Raw genomic sequence first — 20,899 nt, 5'->3', positions numbered from 1 at the left:
CTAGTACTCTAGTGCCACCAATTAGAAGTAGCAATCCTAAAGTCTGAAGATAAAATTTGCATATTTAATTTCCCAGAGGAGCACTGCAAGGCTTAAAAGTCTCCTCACCTTGGCATACCGCAACAAACAATTTCAGGCAAATTTAGATTTACGGAGACAAGTAGAAAGAAGGCGAAACAACCTAAACAATCCTCGTCTTGCAAAATATGTGACTGCTCTATTCTTTAACAAACTATTCTGCTAACTTCTTCCTTAGCTGCACCTATTGCTGAGAAAAGCAAGCTGGCAAGCAGAAGGATAGAAGGAAATTGAGAACTATTCTGGGATTTTAGGGTCCGTGCACACAATGCATTTTTCAAGCGTTTATGCTGCGGAATTTTTGCAGCGTAAATGCTTGGGAAACGCTTGGTAATCCTTCCCCCATGGTCCCCAATGGAATTCCACACTTTCAATGCCCATGCTGCGGATTTTTCCGCAGCATTTTTGATACGCTCAGAAATCCGCAGCATGTCCATTATTTGTGCGTTTACGCATGCCATCTACTCTGCATTAGAAAACGCATGGCAATTCCGCATGTGCAAAATGCGCGAAAAACGCGTGTCAAATTCCGCACGCGTTTTTCAGGGCAAGGAGATGCAGAAATGAAGCAGAAAATTTCTGCTTCATTTCTGCATCGTGGGCACATAGCCTTATATAGTTTTTTAGCCGCTTTCAAGCTTTTTTGAAAAGTTGAGTATTTTTAACAGGACTTTCTTTAATAATTTTACCCCTTAAAGACAATAATTTAAATCACGACATGTAGAAGAATTCTTATATCTTATAGGTTATTTAGAGATAGGCTTTTATGTTTTGGTGCATTTTAGATGGTGGGAAGAAATAAATAACCAAATGTTTGCAACTTCCAGGAAAAAAATACTCCAAAAACCGAGTTTCATGAGGACAACTTACAGGGGACGGTTACTGACCTGTCTTTGCTGGGACGGAGACTATAAGTATGACCATGACATATGCTTTCCTGATCCTGCTCAAGTACCCTGAAATACAAGGTAACCTATCAGTTCATAATCATAAACAGTGAAACCTGTATGAAAAGCATTGGGACATTTCTCTCAAAGAAGAGGGCAATATATACTACGTGAGATGTACATGGATTGAGTTGGGCACCTTGAATTTTGGAATGTAATGATAATTCTCAAAACAAGTGAACTCCTTAAATCCTTATCATTTATTGTACTGGTTAACAAAAAACGTTCCTCAAATAGACTCCATAAAGCTGTTGTCTAATGAAGATGACCTCTTTTTTGCCATAAGTCAAGTCCAACTTGACGATTACTGTTGTCTAGTCATACATTCTTCTACAGTGCCAGGTTCACTATATGGGCTATCCATTCTTGCACATGAAGAGAGGTTACAAGTTGAGGACTTAAGGGCATAAGGACTAGTGTTGAGCCACCCCCGTAGTGTTCGAGTTCGGTTCGGTTCGTCGAACACCCGTGTGTTCGCCGAACTGTTCGTCGAACTGTTCGTCGAACACCTTCGAACACCGTTAAAACCAATGGCAGGCAAACAAAAACACATAGAAACACATAGAAAACACCTTCAAAGGTGTCCAAAAGCTGACAAACTGCTCAGAAGATACAACTAACACATGGAAAAGTGACAAGTACATATAGTCATGCGAAAAGAAAAGAGGTGGAGGAGTAAAAGGAGGGGGAGACACAGATATAGGCATGTCATGCCCATCTAAAATCCAAAAAGTGAGAAGCCGAGACGGCCAGTCCGCTCCTGCCCGTGCCACCTCCGTGTCGCCGGGTTTGTGCCAGAGCCGCGGTGAACCCTGACGGCCAGCCCCCCTCTCCCAATACTGGTGCCTGTCCGCTGGTGGGTCGAGAGAGCCCCCCTGTGGTGGAGGCAGCTCTAAGCTTTTTAATTTAAATTGTCCCTCTAATTTGAATGAATACACTTTAAATCCATTTACAAGGATCTATTGGAGGGCAAGTCTCATGCCAGCAGCCGCGTAATTCCAGCTCCAGTAGCGTCCACTAAAGCTGCTGCAGTTAAAAAGCTTTTATAAGGATCGAGCTTGGCTGTCCACCGCAAGGCATCCTACTGCCAGTCCCAGCCCCTATGCCTTGGGGTGCCTCCTGATGCTCTTCACTAAGTATCCCGTGGTCCCGAAGCATTTCCTTTGAAAAAATTAAGTGTCCAAACTACAGGTGGTGTAGCTTGCTTAACAGCCGGGATAATCCACTGACTAGCAGACACTGCTACTAGGCACAAAGTATTTCCTGGGCTAGATGCAGTTAAAAATTTGTAAGTAGATACTCTCGTTGGATGCTGAGAAAGCATTCCATAGAGTCTCCTGGCACGCCATATATGATTCTCTTAAAAAGCTTGGGGTAGGGGTCTAGGGGACCCTTTTATAGCCAAAATCACGGCCCTGTATCACAATACGTCACCTAGGCTGAAGATAAATGGAACTGTAGCACCGAGGGCTCGGTTGCTACAGACGTATTGCACCTCACCCAGAGGTGTGATATCTCACTCTCAGATAAGGATGGAGTGTGGATCAGGACCCGACACCTGCATGCATTACACCACATTGCCGTGGGGCAGGGCGACCAATATGCCCCTGAGATGGGCACGACAGTCCCTGTCCCTGGCTGGAGTGGGGGGAGGGAACACTGAGGAAGGGGAACCCTGCAGTGCAGGAGCAGGGAGGAAGCAGTTCCTGGGTGCATTGAGAAGGGAGTATAAAAGGTGGGCACCATCTTAGTTCAGTGCAGAGAAGTCTGAGCAGAAGTGGCAGGGAGCAGGGGCTCTGCATGAGCTCTGCTCCGGAGGCGGGCCTAGTAACAGAGGCCCAGGCCTGCAAGAGGGAGAAGGAAGGAAGAGGAGCGGAGAAGGCTCCAGGAACGAGGAATGAAGGGATCCCAGGGGTGCGGACGGGCGAGTCGCCACCGCACGCCCGAATCCACCTGCGTGGAGGGGTCAGGCCAAAGGGGGAGACCGGTCCCCGAACTAGTGGAGGCAGGAAATGACCCTCAGCTAGAAACCGGAGGCTCTGACATTTTATGTGGCGCAGCCCCTTGCTCCACCCGCTAGGAAGGCACCACATAGGGTCAGGGAAACTGGCGCCAAGTTTACCAATAGGAGGCCCGAGGCAGCCGGACAGAAGTGTTGGTAAGAAAGGCCAGACAAAGGACACACAAAGGGGGTCCTGTGAAGCGCTCCAAAGTTATCTGGGAGTTGTCTGAGCCCCTCACCTGGTGAGCACAGTACGACGTGGGCAGCCGTTACCTGCAGACGTGGTCTGGATAATAAGAACTGTGAGTAAAGGCCCTGAACTGCATCACTGACTCCGTGTCGTTACTGCTGCTGCCCTGCACCATCACCCCCATCCTCCGCATACACTGCCCTGAGGCTATACTCCTCCCGTGGGGAGTTATGCTACGCTCTGCTGCACCCACAACACCAACCTTAGCGGTCTGCCCTGTAGCGGCGGTTCACTCTGACCGCAATCCACGAGTGGCGTAGTCGGACATTTAAACATCAAAACCACATAAATAGTTCCGCCACTGGTTTGACCGCCCTGAGCCACGGAACCGGATCGCCGCCACGAAGACTACAACCACCAGCATCCACCAAAAAGTGTCCGGCTCCGGGTGTCCCAAGGCCCAGGGGGTGCGTCAGAACATTTTCATCACCTTTCACAATCACCAATGGGACAAGGCAGGGATGTCCTCTGTCCCCTCTCTTATACATCCTAGTGACGGAGCACCTGCTCTCATCAATTCGCCATAACCCCAATATTAGGTGGATTGAGGTGGGAGGCACCGAGTACAAGTGCTCTCTATTTGCTGATGATGTCCTAGTATATATCACTCAATCACATATATCCATCCCTGCTGTTATGGCTGTAATAGATCACTTTGTTACATGGTAAAATTTTAAAATCAATGCAGCGAAGTCTGAGGCCCTCGATGTCTCCCTCCCTAAATCCATATAGGATTCCATCCAGTCCAACTTTCCCTTTGCCTGGCCCTCACAGGGTATCAAATACTTAGGAATTCCTATTCATAGAGACCTCTCCCATCTATGTTATCTTAATTTTGGGCCCTTTATTGAACAATTCCATACAGACCACGGTTGGCAAGTTAGAACTGTAAGATTCACTACGTGAACCACTGGTGTTTTGTGGAAAAGCACATGTACACCGCGTTCCAAATTATTATGCAAAAAGTGTTTAGGAGTGATAAGGGAAGAATTTGTTTGTTTGTCAGTTAAACTCATTGATGGTGATGTGTGTCAGGGCTCTTTATATCACTGTAAGCAATTGCAGACACCTGTGCTAATTAGTTTGGCAGGTGTGTCCAATGAAAGGCAAGACTACTTAAGAAGGCTCTCTCACATTATTAAGCAGCCTACATTTTCTGCCAAAATGGGAAAGAAAAAGGATGTGTCGGCTGCTGAGAAGCAACAAATTGTGGAGTGTTTAGGTCAAGGCATGACTACAATCAACATTGTGCGATGATCAGGATGAAGTGTCTTGGCAATCAAGAAGTATGTAGCTGATTCACAGTACACACGTGTGCGTGCTGATAAGGGCAAATTGAGGACTCTTTCCTACAGGCAATTACGTCAGGTTGAAACAGCAGCGGCAAAAAAGCCTTGTCATAGCAGCAGACAAGTTTTTGAAGCTGCTTGTGCCTCCAACGTCCCCCGAACAACAAGATGCAGGGTCCTTCAGAGGTTTGCAGCTGTGCATATGCCATCCTGTCGACCTCCTCTATCCACTTCACACAAGCAGAAACGGCTCCAGTGGGCCAAACATTACATGAAGACTGATTTCAAAACTGTTTTGTTCACGGATGAGTGCCGTGCAGCGCTCGATGGTCCAGATGAATGGAGTGGAGGATGGCTGGTTGATGGACACCCCACGCAAACACGGCTACAGCGCCAACAAGGAGGAGGTGGAGTAATGTTTTGGGCTGGAATCATGGGGAGAGAGATTGTCGGCCCCTTTAGGATCCCTGAAGGCGCTAAAGATGAACTCCATAATGTATGTGGATTTTCTCAAACAGCACTTCCTGCCATGGTTCAAGAAGAAGAACCGTGTATTTCACAGCAAGATCATTTTTCTGCATGATAATGCACCATCTCATGCTGCACATAAAACATCTGCATCTCTGGCTGATATGGGCATAAAAGGGGACAAACTTATGGTGTGACCCCCATGCTCCCCTGACCTCTACCCCATTCAGAACCTTTGGAGCATCATTAAAAGAGTGTCTATGATGGCGGGAGGCAGTTCACATCTAAGCAACAGCTCTGGGAGGGTATTCTGTCCTCATGCAAAACAATTGAAGCAGAAACCATCCAAAACCTGACAAATTCAATGGACGAGAGAGTTCAGAAGCTCCTTTCGAACAAGGGGTCCTATGTGAAAATGTAACATCACCTAGAATAAAGTTTTGAGTTGAAAACTGTTTGATTTCAGTTTCTAACAACCTGCTAATGCTTATAATTTCAAAAATGACCATTTTTTTGGTCTTTATTAAAATGAAAAGGTTGATCGAAAAGTTTGGGGGATCTAAGAGTGTGGCAACCCAGTAGTCATGATTACTTCGAATTCTGACAATATGAGGGTCATGCTGCAGGTAGTGCAGCAAGAAGGCACTTATGTGTCTTGCGCATCTCGGAGCCCCAAAATTATTTTCCGGGCTAGATGCAGCTAAAAATTATTTTTAATTTTAAATCTGGTGAAGCTTATTATAGATGGCCTAATAGGATCAGTGCTGCACACTGCTACAAAGCCCAAATTATTTTCCAGTCAAGATACAGATAAACATGATTAGTAATTTGAAAGCTTAAAACGGTTGGTAGGGTGATTTTAACCAATCATCAAGCTTTTACTCTCCCCAGGATGACACAGGGGTAGAAAAGTCGTTTCGGATCCATGATTTGTTCATCTTTATGAACGTGAGTCTGTCTACATTATCAGTGGAGAGCCGCGTGCGCTTATCTGTCAGCACACCACCAGCAGCGCTGAACACACGTTCAGACAGAACGCTGGCTGCGGGGCATGACAAGATCTCCAAGGCGTAAGTGGCTAGCTCCGGCCATTTATCCAGATTGGAAGCCCAAAAAGAGCAAGGGTCCAGTGACACAGTCGTGGCTTCAATGTTTACTTGGAGATACTCCTGTACCATCGTCTCTAGGCGTTGACTATGTGTCAGACTTCTTGTCTCCTGTGGCCTTGCAAAGGATGGGCTAAAAAAGTGGTGAAATGATTCCGCAAAATTGATGTTACCAGCAGATACTGTGGTTCTGTTACGGTTTGAGTGCTGAACACTTGACGGTCCCACGGTTGGCAAGTTGGAACTGTGAGATTCACTACGTGCACCACTGGTATTTTGTGGAAAAGCACATGTAAGATTCTGCAACAGTCTCTGCTGATACTCCTGCATGCGTGCATCCCTTTCTATGGCAGGAATAATTTCGGCAAATTTACTTTTGTACCGGGGATCTAACAGTGTGGCAACCCAGTAGTCAGGATTATTTCTAATTCTCACAATTCGAGGGTCATGTTGCAGGTAGTGCAGCAAGAAGGCACTCATGTGTGTTGCGCATCCAGGAGCACCAAGTCCCTGTTGTGTTGCTGGCGAGGTAACAATCATGCTTCCTTCCTCTGTCCTCTCCCCCCAACCTCGCACAACAGAAATGTGATCAAGGTCTCCCTCATCTGATGAGTCTTCCATCAGTTCGTCCTCCACTTCTTCCTGGGCTCCTGCACCTTCCTCACTAGTTTGGCTGCTACCATGCGCCCTGGTAAAACCATCTCCCCCACCCTCACATGCCTGCCGCCTTGGTGCTGCCGACCGTCTGGACCTTGCAGATGTTAGCCCTTCCGCATACAACTCCTCCTCCTCTACTTCCTCCACCTCCTCTTGTGCCACCACCTGACTCCGAATTCTGTTTAACATGTGCTCCAGCATGTAAATCACCGGAATAGTCATGCTGATAATGGCATCGTCAGCACTAAACATCTTCGTCGCCATTTCAAAACTGTGCAGAAGGGTGCATAGGTTCCTGATCTGAGACCACTCCTCCAGCGTGATTTGCCCCACCTCTGAATCTCGTTGGCCCAGGCTATACGTCAGAACGTATTGCACCAGGGCTTGTCGGTGCTGCCACAGTCGCTGCAACATGTGCAGAGTTGAATTCCACCGGGTAGGCACATCGCATTTTAGCCGGTGAAGTGGCAGGCCCAACGACTTCTGTAGAGATGTAAGTCGCTGAGCTGCGGGATGCGAACGGCGGAAGTGAGCACACAGCGACCGTGCCCTCTGCAGAAGGCCATCTAGTCTGGGATAGTGGGCTAAAAATTGCTGGACAACCAGGTTCAACACGTGAGCCATACAAGGCACGTGTGTGACATTGCCCCGGCGAAGGGCCGCACCCAGGTTTGCAGCATTGTCGCACACGGCCTTCCCTGGTTTCAGGTCCAGTGGAGACAACCATTCATGAAATTGGTTCTCCAGAGCTGACCACAACTCCTCAGCTGTGTGACTCACATTTCCCAGACATTTCAATGTAAAAACCGCCTGATGACGTTGAGCCCTACTGCCAGCATAGTAAGGAGGTGTGCAGGATCCCTTCTGCGCAGTTAGAAAGCTTGTGGCATGACCAGACAGGCTTTGGGTGCAGGTGGAAGACCGAGAGGAGGTTGAGGAGGCAGAAGCAGTGGAGGAACTTTGACATAAAGTGGATTGACGCACAACTCGTGGGGACGGCAAGACTTGGACAGCAGCCCCTTGTCCTGCTGTCACCATAGTTACCCAGTGCCCAGTCAGCGACATGTAACGTCCCTGTCCATGCCTACTCGTCCAAGTGTCTGTGGTGAAATGCACCCTGTCACACACAGAGTTTCTCAAAGAAGCGGTGATGTTGTGTGCGACATGCTGGTGGAGCGCAGGCACACCTTTCTTTGAGAAGTAGTGCCGACTGGGCATCTGGTACTGGGGCACTGCGACGGACATAAGGTCTCGAAAATCCTCTGTGTCCACCAGGCGGAAAGGCAGCATTTCTGTAGCCAAGAGCTTGCAGATGGTGAAATTCAACCTCTTAGCTTTCTCATGGCTAGGAGGAAATGGTCTTTTACTTGTCCACATCTGAGGGACCGAGGGCTGGCTATTGTGCTTAGACGGGGTTGATAAGGGTGTCCCCGGCAAACTGCCGGTCTGTGAGGAAGATGCAGGCGGACATGTTAGGTTGCCTTGATCCAAAGGTGGTGCTATCGATGTCGGACAGCGCTCAACACCAGCTGGTGTTACCACCTCCAAAGAAAATGATGACCTGCCAATCACGCTGGCTGTTGCGGGTAAAGAGGTGGCAGGTCTGCGCCCCAAAACAGGTGTGACTGCTGTCCCCCCAGTCACAGAGGATGAAGAGGCCGCGGATGCACAAGATATGGCAGACGGTGATTGGCCCGGCCGGCTAGGCCGCATTGTAGCACACTGAGCTTCCCACTGCAACTTATGCTTCATGTCCATGTGCCGGTTCATGCATGAAGTACTCAAACTATGTATTTTTTGGCCTCTACTTAGCTTTTGCTGACAAATGTTACAGATAACACGAGTTGGGTCATCTTTATCGATCTGAAAAAATGCCCAGGCTATGCAAGGCTTAGCACCCATGCGACCTGAAGAGCCACCACGACTTGTGGTGAGAGGCAGAGTTGTGTTTGAGGATGCAGTTGTTGACGTGCTTCCAGTACTACGTCTCTGTCCAGGAAGGCGCAACCTGACCTCGTCGTCACTAGCATCTTCCTCCACCTCCTCTGCTGACCTCATCTCTTGGCTGACTGTGGGTTGACAGTAAGTGGGATCTCCGACCTCATCATCATCACCCTGTGCGTTATCACACCCGTCGTCCTCAGAGCCAACCTGTTCCTGCCCTGACAAAAAACTAAAGTTGTCGCTCCAATCAGGTATTTGAGTCTTATCATCGTCTTCCTCATTGTCTCCACCAACAGGAGTTACAGTTTGGGAATGAGGGTCTACATAATGGTCAGAACCTTCTGCGTCTGGTCCTGGATCCGACTCATAAAGATTCTGGGCATCAGTGCAGATCATTTCCTCGTCTGGATTCATAGAAGCGCTGGAGTCGACCTCTGATTCCCAGGCTATAGTATGAGTAAACAGCTCTGCAGACTCAACCATCTGTTCTACCTCATACTCAGACGGGCAGCTGGAGATTTGGGAGCTGTGAGGAAGCAAGTGCGATTTGGGTGACACCTTTGAGGACTGGAGTATTTGTGATGTTGAAGTTGATGTGGAGGAGAGCCCACTTAAAGGAGCACTTGATATCCGTTGAAGCACCTGCTGTTTTTGTGCCTCATCTGGAATTTGTAGCGATTGGCTTGGCCGTAAGAAAGGGATCTTATCACATTGTCCGCTAAAAGAAGTAGACATTTTAGTTTGGCTGGAAGATGGTCTTTCTTCTGCACCTACCCCACGGACACAACCTTTTTTCCCCTTCCCAACACGCCTATTCCCCTTTCCACCAGCAGCAGGCCTTTTTCCACTCATTTTGGTGGTTAACTAATTCACAACTCTGGAGTTGTTTGCACAAAAAAACAATGGATGGTAACCGAGCAGAGCTGAGTGGCCAAACTGTGGTATTAGGCCAAAACTATTGGCTGGGCTAGATGCAGAAAAAAATTATTTTTAATTTGCAACCTGATGGAGGTCAGTATAGATGGACTAATAGAACAAGTCCCACACGCTGCTAGAAGCCCAAATATTTTTTCAGAGATAAATGAAGAAAAAAATTATTTTTAATTTGCAACCTGATGGAGGTCAGTATAGATGGACTAATAGACCAAGTCCCACACACTGCTAGAAGCCCAAATATTTTTTCAGAGCTAGATGCAGAAAAAAAATATTTTTAATTTGCAACCTGATGGAGGTCAGTATAGATGGACTAATAGACCAAGTCCCACACACTGCTAGAAGCCCAAATATTTTTTCAGAGCTAGATGCAGAAAAAAATTATTTTTAATTTGCAACCTGATGGAGGTCAGTATAGATGGACTAATAGAACAAGTCCCACACGCTGCTAGAAGCCCAAATATTTTTTCAGAGATAAATGAAGAAAAAAATTATTTTTAATTTGCAACCTGATGGAGGTCAGTATAGATGGACTAATAGAACAAGTCCCACACGCTGCTAGAAGCCCAAATATTTTTTCAGAGATAAATGAAGAAAAAAATTATTTTTAATTTGCAACCTGATGGAGGTCAGTATAGATGGACTAATAGACCAAGTCCCACACACTGCTAGAAGCCCAAATATTTTTTCAGAGCTAGATGCAGAAAAAAATTATTTTTAATTTGCAACCTGATGGAGGTCAGTATAGATGGACTAATAGACCAAGTCCCACACACCGCTAGAAGCCCAAATATTTTTTCAGAGCTAGATGCAGAAAATTTTTTTATTCAAATTGCAACCTGATGGAGGTCAGTATAGATGGACTAATAGACCAAGTCCCACACACTGCTAGAAGCCCAAATATTTTTTCAGAGCTAGATGCAGAAAATTTTTTTATTCAATTTGCAACCTGATGGAGGTCAGTATAGATGGACTAATAGACCAAGTCCCACACACTGCTAGAAGCCCAAATATTTTTTCAGAGCTAGATGCAGAAAAAAATTATTTTTAATTTGCAACCTGATGGAGGTCAGTATAGATGGACTAATAGACCAAGTCCCACACACTGCTAGAAGCCCAAATATTTTTTCAGAGCTACATGCAGAAAAAAATTATTTTTAATTTGCAACCTGATGGAGGTCAGTATAGATGGACTAATAGAACAAGTCCCACACGCTGCTAGAAGCCCAAATATTTTTTCAGAGATAAATGAAGAAAAAAATTATTTTTAATTTGCAACCTGATGGAGGTCAGTATAGATGGACTAATAGACCAAGTCCCACACACTGCTAGAAGCCCAAATATTTTTTCAGAGCTAGATGCAGAAAAAAAATATTTTTAATTTGCAACCTGATGGAGGTCAGTATAGATGGACTAATAGACCAAGTCCCACACACTGCTAGAAGCCCAAATATTTTTTCAGAGCTAGATGCAGAAAAAAATTATTTTTAATTTGCAACCTGATGGAGGTCAGTATAGATGGACTAATAGAACAAGTCCCACACGCTGCTAGAAGCCCAAATATTTTTTCAGAGATAAATGAAGAAAAAAATCATTTTTAATTTGCAACCTGATGGAGGTCAGTATAGATGGACTAATAGAACAAGTCCCACACGCTGCTAGAAGCCCAAATATTTTTTCAGAGATAAATGAAGAAAAAAATTATTTTTAATTTGCAACCTGATGGAGGTCAGTATAGATGGACTAATAGACCAAGTCCCACACACTGCTAGAAGCCCAAATATTTTTTCAGAGCTAGATGCAGAAAAAAATTATTTTTAATTTGCAACCTGATGGAGGTCAGTATAGATGGACTAATAGACCAAGTCCCACACACCGCTAGAAGCCCAAATATTTTTTCAGAGCTAGATGCAGAAAATTTTTTTATTCAATTTGCAACCTGATGGAGGTCAGTATAGATGGACTAATAGACCAAGTCCCACACACTGCTAGAAGCCCAAATATTTTTTCAGAGCTAGATGCAGAAAAATTTTTTATTCAATTTGCAACCTGATGGAGGTCAGTATTAATGGACTAATAGACCAAGTCCCACACACTGCTAGAAGCCCAAATATTTTTTCAGAGCTAGATGCAGAAAAAAATTATTTTTAATTTGCAACCTGATGGAGGTCAGTATAGATGGACTAATAGACCAAGTCCCACACACTGCTAGAAGCCCAAATATTTTTTCAGAGCTACATGCAGAAAAAAATTATTTTTAATTTGCAACCTGATGGAGGTCAGTATAGATGGACTAATAGAACAAGTCCCACACGCTGCTAAAAGCCCAAATATTTTTTCAGAGATAAATGAAGAAAAAAATTATTTTTAATTTGCAACCTGATGGAGGTCAGTATAGATGGACTAATAGACCAAGTCCCACACACTGCTAGAAGCCCAAATATTTTTTCAGAGCTAGATGCAGAAAAAAATTATTTTTAATTTGCATCCTGATGGAGGTCAGTATAGATGGACTAATAGACCAAGTCCCACACACTGCTAGAAGCCCAAATATTTTTTCAGAGCTAGATGCAGAAAAAAATTATTTTTAATTTGCAACCTGATGGAGGTCAGTATAGATGGACTAATAGAACAAGTCCCACACGCTGCTAGAAGCCCAAATATTTTTTCAGAGATAAATGAAGAAAAAAATTATTTTTAATTTGCAACCTGATGGAGGTCAGTATAGATGGACTAATAGAACAAGTCCCACACGCTGCTAGAAGCCCAAATATTTTTTCAGAGATAAATGAAGAAAAAAATTATTTTTAATTTGCAACCTGATGGAGGTCAGTATAGATGGACTAATAGACCAAGTCCCACACACTGCTAGAAGCCCAAATATTTTTTCAGAGCTAGATGCAGAAAAAAAATATTTTTAATTTGCAACCTGATGGAGGTCAGTATAGATGGACTAATAGACCAAGTCCCACACACTGCTAGAAGCCCAAATATTTTTTCAGAGCTAGATGCAGAAAAAAATTATTTTTAATTTGCAACCTGATGGAGGTCAGTATAGATGGACTAATAGACCAAGTCCCACACACCGCTAGAAGCCCAAATATTTTTTCAGAGCTAGATGCAGAAAAAAATTATATTCAGTTTGCAACCTGATGGAGGTCAGTATAGATGGACTAATAGAATGATGCTATGCCCAAAAGATTTTACTTCACTAGGTGCAGTAAAAAAATTGGTATTCTATACACAGGTGGTATATCTTGCAACACAGATAGGCTACTCCACTGACTAACACACTCTGCAATAGGCCAAAAAGGATTAGCTTTGCTAGATTCAGCCAAATGCTGTGAAAAAAACTTGCACAGCACTGGCACAGACCTGCCTGGCAAAAACTGATAGGAACTGATGTAACCTAGTCCTGAAAATGACTCCAATTACAATTAGTCTTTACTCCCACAATCTATCTATTTAAGAGCACAGACCTGCCTGATAAAAGTCGTAGGAAATGCTGTAACCTAGTCCTTAAAAGGACTGCAATCACAACTATTCCCTACTCCCAAGCTATCTGTATATTTGTGCGAAAATTGGCTTGAAATTAACAAGGTATAGCGCACACAGCAACAGCGGTGCCGTCTAACACGCAGCTGCAGCAGTGAGAAAATGGTGGCGACGGGGAAAATGGCTTGGTCTTATAGGGCAAGGACATGTGACATACACTGCCAATCACACATGCCCTTGCTTGTGTGAAAAAAAGCACTTCGCTCCGTGTGTGCGCTGCTGATAGGCTGACAGATTGCACCTCCCCACTGCAAATGCGGGAAAGAGAAAAAAAAATGGAGATCTTCATTGTTCCTGCAGAGATCCATCCCCTGCCCCTCCCCCCGCCCCGCTGTACACTCAAACTGCGTATTAACATTAATTTTCATCATTACTGAGAAAAAATCCAGTTATGATTTTGGTGCACGAACAGTTATCGAACATAACCTCGAACAGCCGAATTTTTCTCAAATTGTTCGTGTTCGCCGACCGGCTCGAACACCGCCCAAAACAGCTCGAATTTGAGATTGGCGAACAGTTCGAGTAGAACAACGCTCATCTCTAATAAGGACAGGGTAAAACTTCAGAGCTCAATCTTTTACCAGTTGACTGCCAGTTGTTTTACGTTCCTGTTATATTCACTGTTATTTTCACGCAGTCTTCCTACAACTTACTAACTTAACTTGCAGAAAAGGTCCAAAGAGAGATTGACCATGTCATTGGCCAAGAACGTATACCGTCGACAGAAGACAGGTCCAAGATGCCGTATACAGATGCTGTTTGTCATGAAATCCACAGATTTGCTGATATAGCACCACTAGGATTATTACACGCTGCCAGCAGAGATACAACATTCAGAGGATATCACATTCCAAAGGTCGGCAAAAATCACTGGAAACTATTGTTTTTTTTCCTATGACTTGCTGGGTCATCTAAAACATTTTTAAAAATCTGGTGGAAATAAAAGAAAAATATCCAAATACTGCAATCTAGAGTTTTTTAGCATAAAAAGTGAAAGTGAAGAAATTGACCCATTGCTTAAATTAGTTTTTTGGGGGGTTAAATAATTTTTTTTGGCAATTTTTACTTTTCTATGTTACAATTTATATTAAAAAAATAAAAATTAGAAATCTTGAAATTTTCACACTGGCCTGTAGGGCTTTTTTAAACTTTAACTTAGTGTGATTTCAGGAAATTCACAAGTACGTTAGCAGCAAGAAACTGACTCAGACGATAACTTTTTTGTATTAAAGCATCTAATGAGCATATGAAAATATCATTGTGAAGGGAAGAGGAGCCATGACATCGCCTTTTATGATTGGTTGTTTCATCCTGTGCTATAAGACTTGTATAGAGGTGTGGCCTTTTATTCTAATCCTGCCTGTGATGATGAGCCTGCTGAAAACTCTTCTTGGAAGGACACGAAGTATGAGATTAAAAATCCCAAGTGACCAGTGTGAAAATCGCAAGTTGTATAATCTTGTTTTTTTTTATTTTTAATAATACATATGACACAAAAACCTAATTGAAACAACAGATCATTTCCTGATGATAACATTATTTTACTTTATTTTGTAACAAAATAACATTACTGGATAAATCCCCTTAAAGGTGTTGTAGGCTTAAAACTATCCCTTTATAAACTGACCTCGGCAGAGTTTTTCTGCTACGACCTCTGTTTATCAACTACAATAAGTGTTTGATTTACCAGCAGTGCTCCTACAGGAAAGATGGAGTATTACACATTTATTTTTACTGAAATAACTGGGCAGTCTGTGTACTGTAGTGTACTGCTGGGTCCTCCAAAACACTTTTTATAGTCATTATCTGGCAAATCTGTCTCAGGAGGCACTGTTCTCCCTCTAAAACTCACAATTCCATAAAAGGGTGTTTAAAATGTAAAGACATTCCCTTTAAGTTAGTGAAATATTTTATCGAGTATTTTTCCTTCATTGCCAGCTGTTATCTTGGCCATGAATGGCTCTTAAGGTGACCCAAGTTGCCTGTAGCCTTAGTCATGCAATTTCCTCGCTGTCAACAAGATTTACAGAAGGGATCAACAGAGTTTGCAATGTAGAACTTTGACTCCTGATGAGGATTTATAACAATTTATAACAATATAAAAGAATTATTACAATATCATCATATTATATCCAGTAGGTTCGGCTTTAGCACATGTTTGTTTTGGCTGTCGATGGTTCACTGGGTCATCCGAGGAGAATGTGTTGTGCTGTCTGAAATGGAGCTCTGCCAGTACCAATATAGTTTACATGAAGTTTATGTGGACTTAATAAAGTAGTGAGTTATTTTGTAACAGTTTACAAGATTTATATTCAAGTTTGTTGGATATTTTTAGTCTGGAATCAGATTTTCTTTTTTATTAGGTTCAGGATGAATTTAATTTCTGAGGAGGATGTTCCCAGTATGTTATACTGTAGTATATTCCAACAGTAAAAAATAATATGTGGCATTCCTCCATTTGCTTTCAATTCATAAAAGTCCTCTTTATTTCGTGCACATACAATGGCAGGAGAGCGAAAAGCACAGAAAGCCGACGATCGTTTCACACCATGTGGAGCTTTCGCACTGCCTTGATTATTGTATCTCCTTTGGAAGACTGATGTTGTGTATCCACCACTGCTCTATTGAAGCTATACATACCCAATGTCCAAGAGGAACAATAGGGTAGCGTCGACCACTTGAGATCTTTTAAATAAAATATTTATAGAATATATTGCTGTAACTAGTTAATAACCACCATCCGGGAACAGGCTTAGAGGGCGCGCACATGGAAACTTCAGCTACTTAACATCTTTATCATCAAGTTTGTTCTTTATTAAACGAAAGCTGGCAGCAAATTTTTGCTATACAATCTGAAAGGAGCATGATGTAGTAGGAGAGACGCTTATTCCAGTGTTGTGTCACTTACTGGGATTTGTTTTGCTGTTTCAATAAAAGCAATGTTTTATCAGCAGGAGATTATCAACACAAGACTAGTTGTCTAGTGCCTCCTTGCCAACCCTGCTCCCACCACTGATTAGCAACTTTCTGTCAATGTAAGTTGTATACATAAAGCTACCAATCAGTGGAGTGGGCGGGGTTATACAGGGCTCAGTATTCCAAGCTCTGCTAGAACTGCAGTAGAGAAAACTATAATGAGTGATCAAAAGTGATCTGTTTGGGAACTTGTTCTGATGAGGGAATAACTGTTTTATCTGTCTTTTTCTGAACACCTCTCAGCTGATTTAAGATCACATTAATGCTGGGTTCAGGTGGCCATATGAAAATTTGGAGCACTTAGGTTTGCAATTGCAGATGTGACTAGTAGTGATGATCGAGCAGTGAAATGCTTGAGCGCTCGTTAATCGAATCGAGCATGTTGAAGACTCGGATATGCTCGATTCGAGTAGCGAACATAATTGAAGTCAAAGGGGGAACTTGAGCAGTTTTTCCGGAGGCTCCTGACTCATGGTCTTGTGAGGCCAAGGGAGAGAGAGAGAGAGAGATCAGCAGAGCACGCATACAAAAAGTCCAGCTGACCAGGCTTCAGTGCGGTGCGCTAAGCTTACGGGCACCAGAGTACCACACAATACTCGGAACTGTTAGAGTATTCCGATGTTCAATTGAGTATCGAGCAGTGCCGAGCATACTCACCCATCACTAGTAACTAGCTCTGTGTTCATTTTCGTGTGCTCGTCTACATTGTGGACAGACACTGGAGCTACCTCCTATTACACGCACTAGTCTGGACCATAATATTGCATGCTGTGATTTTTTCTATGTAGACCATTGGTCCATGTGATAAATTGTACATGTGTACTGGCACATTGGCTATAATGGGTGTGTGTGCACTCTGTGTGCAGATGGTGGCACATACGGAAAGCAGACATCTGAATATTCTGAGCCCTAAGGTTCAGTTCAAATTTGATGAGATTTGTGGTCATAAACTTAGTCGTGCAATTGATTCATTGTCAGTGAGCTTTAATAGAAGGATTATGTGAATTTATATTGTGGACTTGGGGTTAAAAAAATATGTTTTTAATCGGGCCAGCAGTGTGCAGGGAATTAAAAAGTCCATAAAAAGTCAAATAGTGAAAGAAATTTATTGAATCCTAATTAAAAACTTATTTTTTAACCCCCAACTCCACAATATAAACTCAAATAATCCTTCTATTAAAGCCCACTGACAATGAGTGAATTACACGACTAAGATTACAGTCAACTCTAATCATCAGGGAACCATTAATGGACATTACTAACTGTTAAAAGTACATCTATTAATAAACAAAATATGCTCAATTGAGAGTTTTAAAGTGGGTGGTTCCTTCTCCAGGACTCTTACGAATTAGGCTGTGTGCCCACGATGCGTTTTTTAAGCATTTCCGCAGCCGCAATCCGGCTTCAGAAACGCTTAAAAAACACATGGTAGAAGGCCTGCCATGTTCCCAATGATAATCAGCATGTGCTGTGCACATACTGCAGAAATTTCCGCTGCGGATTATCATTGCTGAAAAATCCGCAGCACTACCAATTATTTTGAGGAAGCGCTGTGTTTTCGCCGCCATTGACTTGCATTGGAACGCTTGGATTCCGCATCACTGCATCTGTACATGTGGAATCCAAACATTTAAATGTGCAGATGGTACCCGGGTGTGGAGGACAGGAGACTCTCCTCCGGACCCGAGTACCATAGTACCTCTAAAAGAAAGAATAAAATAAAAAATAAATATTATACTTACCTTCTGATGGCCCCCGGGTGTCCTTAGCAATGCGTCTCGGCTTGCCGGCCGGTCGCGGTAGACTAAAAGGACCTGTGGTGCCATCATTTAGTCATGTGACGGGTCACGCGACCACTGACGTCGGTAGGTCCTTTAATCTACCGCGAGCTGCTGGTAAGCCGAGACAAGGACATCGGGGACAATCAGAAAAAAGTATAATATTTATTTTTTATTTTTTAACATTCTTTACGGTCACACTATATAAATCCATGCCGGTTGCATGGATTTATATAGTGTGACCAAGTTGTCAAGCACTTTCCAAGTGATGCTAAAATCGTTTGGAAAGTGCTTGACAACCCGCATGCGGAAATGCAAGTGAAGAGCGCTTCACATCCGCTTGTCCCTGGCAGGAAAAACGCATGTACAATCCACATGTACAATCCGCATGTACAATCCGCATGCGTTTTTTCTGCCAGGGAGATGCAGAAATGCTCAGGAATAATCTGGAGTATTTCTGCATCGTGGGCACATAGCCTTAGTCCAAAAATTAATAAAAACATGCATTTAAGTAAATAAAAAAAATTGTCCCCAAAGATGTCCAAATCTTGAAATCTACCTCCACTTTTAAAACCAAAGAGATTGTGGTGCAGGATTTTGCAGTATGCTGTTTTTTCTCCATCTCTCTATAATACGTTTCTGCTGTTAACTCCCAGCCTGGACCGTTTTATATCTCATATCCATATCCTTTGTGAATAATTAATAAAATATAAAAAGTATTTTTTTCCTTGTTTCAGGGAACCCTGATCATTTCTGTGTTATCTTCCGTCTTAAAGGATCCCATTTTCTTGATGAGAATTGAAATTTTAAAAAGAATGATGCCTTCATCCCATTTTCAACAGGTATTTATATACACATTTTATACTGATTACTCATGAGCCACTGTCCACTAGGATTACCGCATTAGGGCAAATAAATGTCATAGAGGGGGGGTAATGGCCACAACTGATCTTCAGGGCTTTCTGGAGTGAGATTATGGCCAATCAGCTGATCAATGGGCTAGATTTATCTTAAAGGAGTTGTCCATGTCTTTTTTATTGATGGCCTATCCTTAAGATAGGTTCCTTACTCCAGGGAATGGAGTAATAATTCTGGCACAAGAAACGCCGCAACTTTTCATGAGTGGTTCCTCCACTCATTTTAGTGGATCTGTCCTTAAATGGCACAAAAATATTAAAAGTCGCAAAATTGCATAAAAATTATGTGACTTTTCAAAGTATTTTATGAGCTTTTCCAGCGTAACACTTTAATGAAGTAGCCTTCTTATCTTCTGTCTTTCCAGGTAAACGTGTATGTATGGGAGAAGGTCTGGCACGTACTGAGGTCTTCCTTTTCCTTACCACCATACTGCAGAAGTTTACATTGATACCCACCGTGGACAAGAAGAATATAGAGATCACTCCAGAACCCAACAGCAATGGAACTAGACCTCGGCCCTATGAGATGTGTGCTGTCCTCAGATGACCATTCACATTTATACTTTTTGGAGAACTTCCTACAATAATTTATATTTATTAACCAGAATACTTAATACATAAACAATTGAATGTAAATGAGTCTGACCCCATGATAATATGGGCTTCCCATGATAAAACATTTTGTTGACTTTTCATTAAGAAATGCCTCCACTTCCATGTCATAGGGGTCTGTAATATATAAAACAGATTCCACCTTCTGGAATCCATGTGGATCACCATGTGGTTCCTCAAAACAAAGCAGCCAAAGGTTCTTTGGCTTTAACTCCTGCACAACAGCTCACCTGTGCACCTGTTGTTCAGGGAACTGATACACCATTCAATAGGTAGAGAGCTGCAGAATTCATTTTTTCCTTCAAAAGAATGATGGGGTTCCCAGAATTCGGTCCCTTACATTTGCTAATGGTCCCACTTTTCCAAGAAAGTTCTATGAAATGGGTCGCAAAGGGGCAATACTTAGTAAAACTATGCCAAAAAATGGTCATTTTTGGGACATTCTTGGATGGTCCTGGGTGGCAGGGCTTAAATGTCTCCCAGGATGAAGAACATTATTACAGGATGGGGGCAAGGACAGAGGATATTATTACAGGACGGGGTCTAGGACATTGGACATTATAACAGGATTGGCCACATTATTACATAATAGGTGCCAGGATCGGAGACTTAATTATAGTACAAGGGCCAGAACAAAGATATTATTACATCTGACCAACATGCTGGTGGGGGTCCAGGTCCAAATTTTGCACTGGAGACCATAGGACTTTAATTATGCCACTGACAATGCCGGTACACCTAGCACAGCCTTTATCCAGATGTGGCCGTTCTTGGAAAGGGGAAGCTTTGTTGTTTTAATCCAGTTCAACCCCTTTAAGGTTCACTAGTACTTGACTTGAAATTCCACTACATACAAGCAAGTAGTAAAATGTAAAAACAGGATGAAATTGCTGTAATAATATTATACAAAATAACATACATTGAACCCTTTTTAATGACCACAGATTAGTGATGAGCGAGCATGCTTGTTACTCGAGATTTATGAGCATGCTCAGGTGCTTGCCGAGTATCTTCAGCATGCTCGGTGTTATGTTTCAGTCACTCCGTGTGTATGATTTGCGACTATTTGACAGCTTTAATACATGTGAGGAATGCCTGAAACATAACACTCGAGCACGCTGAAGATACTCGGCAAGCACCTGAGCATGCTTGCCGAAAGAGTTAACAGAACATACTCGCTCATCACTAACACAGATATTTCTTTCCATTTCTTTTATAGTCATCAATTATAGCTTCTGCTTTGAATGAATTCAGCCCCTTCTAGAAGAACGTATATAGTGTAACATTTTGGTAGTCTTTTTTTTTTTTGCTAATACAATTACAGATTGTCTCCCCTAAAGAAAACAACTAAACTATTAGAATAAAAGAAGAATAAAAAAAAATATTA

The 20,899-nt window shown here is 42.9% G+C and overlaps 1 pseudogene; it reads left to right on the top strand.

Annotated features, from left to right (window-relative positions):
• Positions 1–20,556, top strand: part of LOC141155536 (cytochrome P450 2B9-like) — a 49,471-nt pseudogene extending 28,915 nt beyond the window's left edge.
• The last annotated feature ends 343 nt before the right edge of the window (positions 20,557–20,899 follow it).

This window comes from Phyllobates terribilis, unplaced genomic scaffold (genome assembly GCF_046119375.1).
Source record: "Phyllobates terribilis strain yellow unplaced genomic scaffold, ASM4611937v1 Scaffold_7__3_contigs__length_470593459, whole genome shotgun sequence".
In the NCBI taxonomy this organism is placed as follows: domain Eukaryota; kingdom Metazoa; phylum Chordata; class Amphibia; order Anura; family Dendrobatidae; genus Phyllobates; species Phyllobates terribilis.
This window is presented reverse-complemented; position numbering and strand designations above follow the sequence as displayed.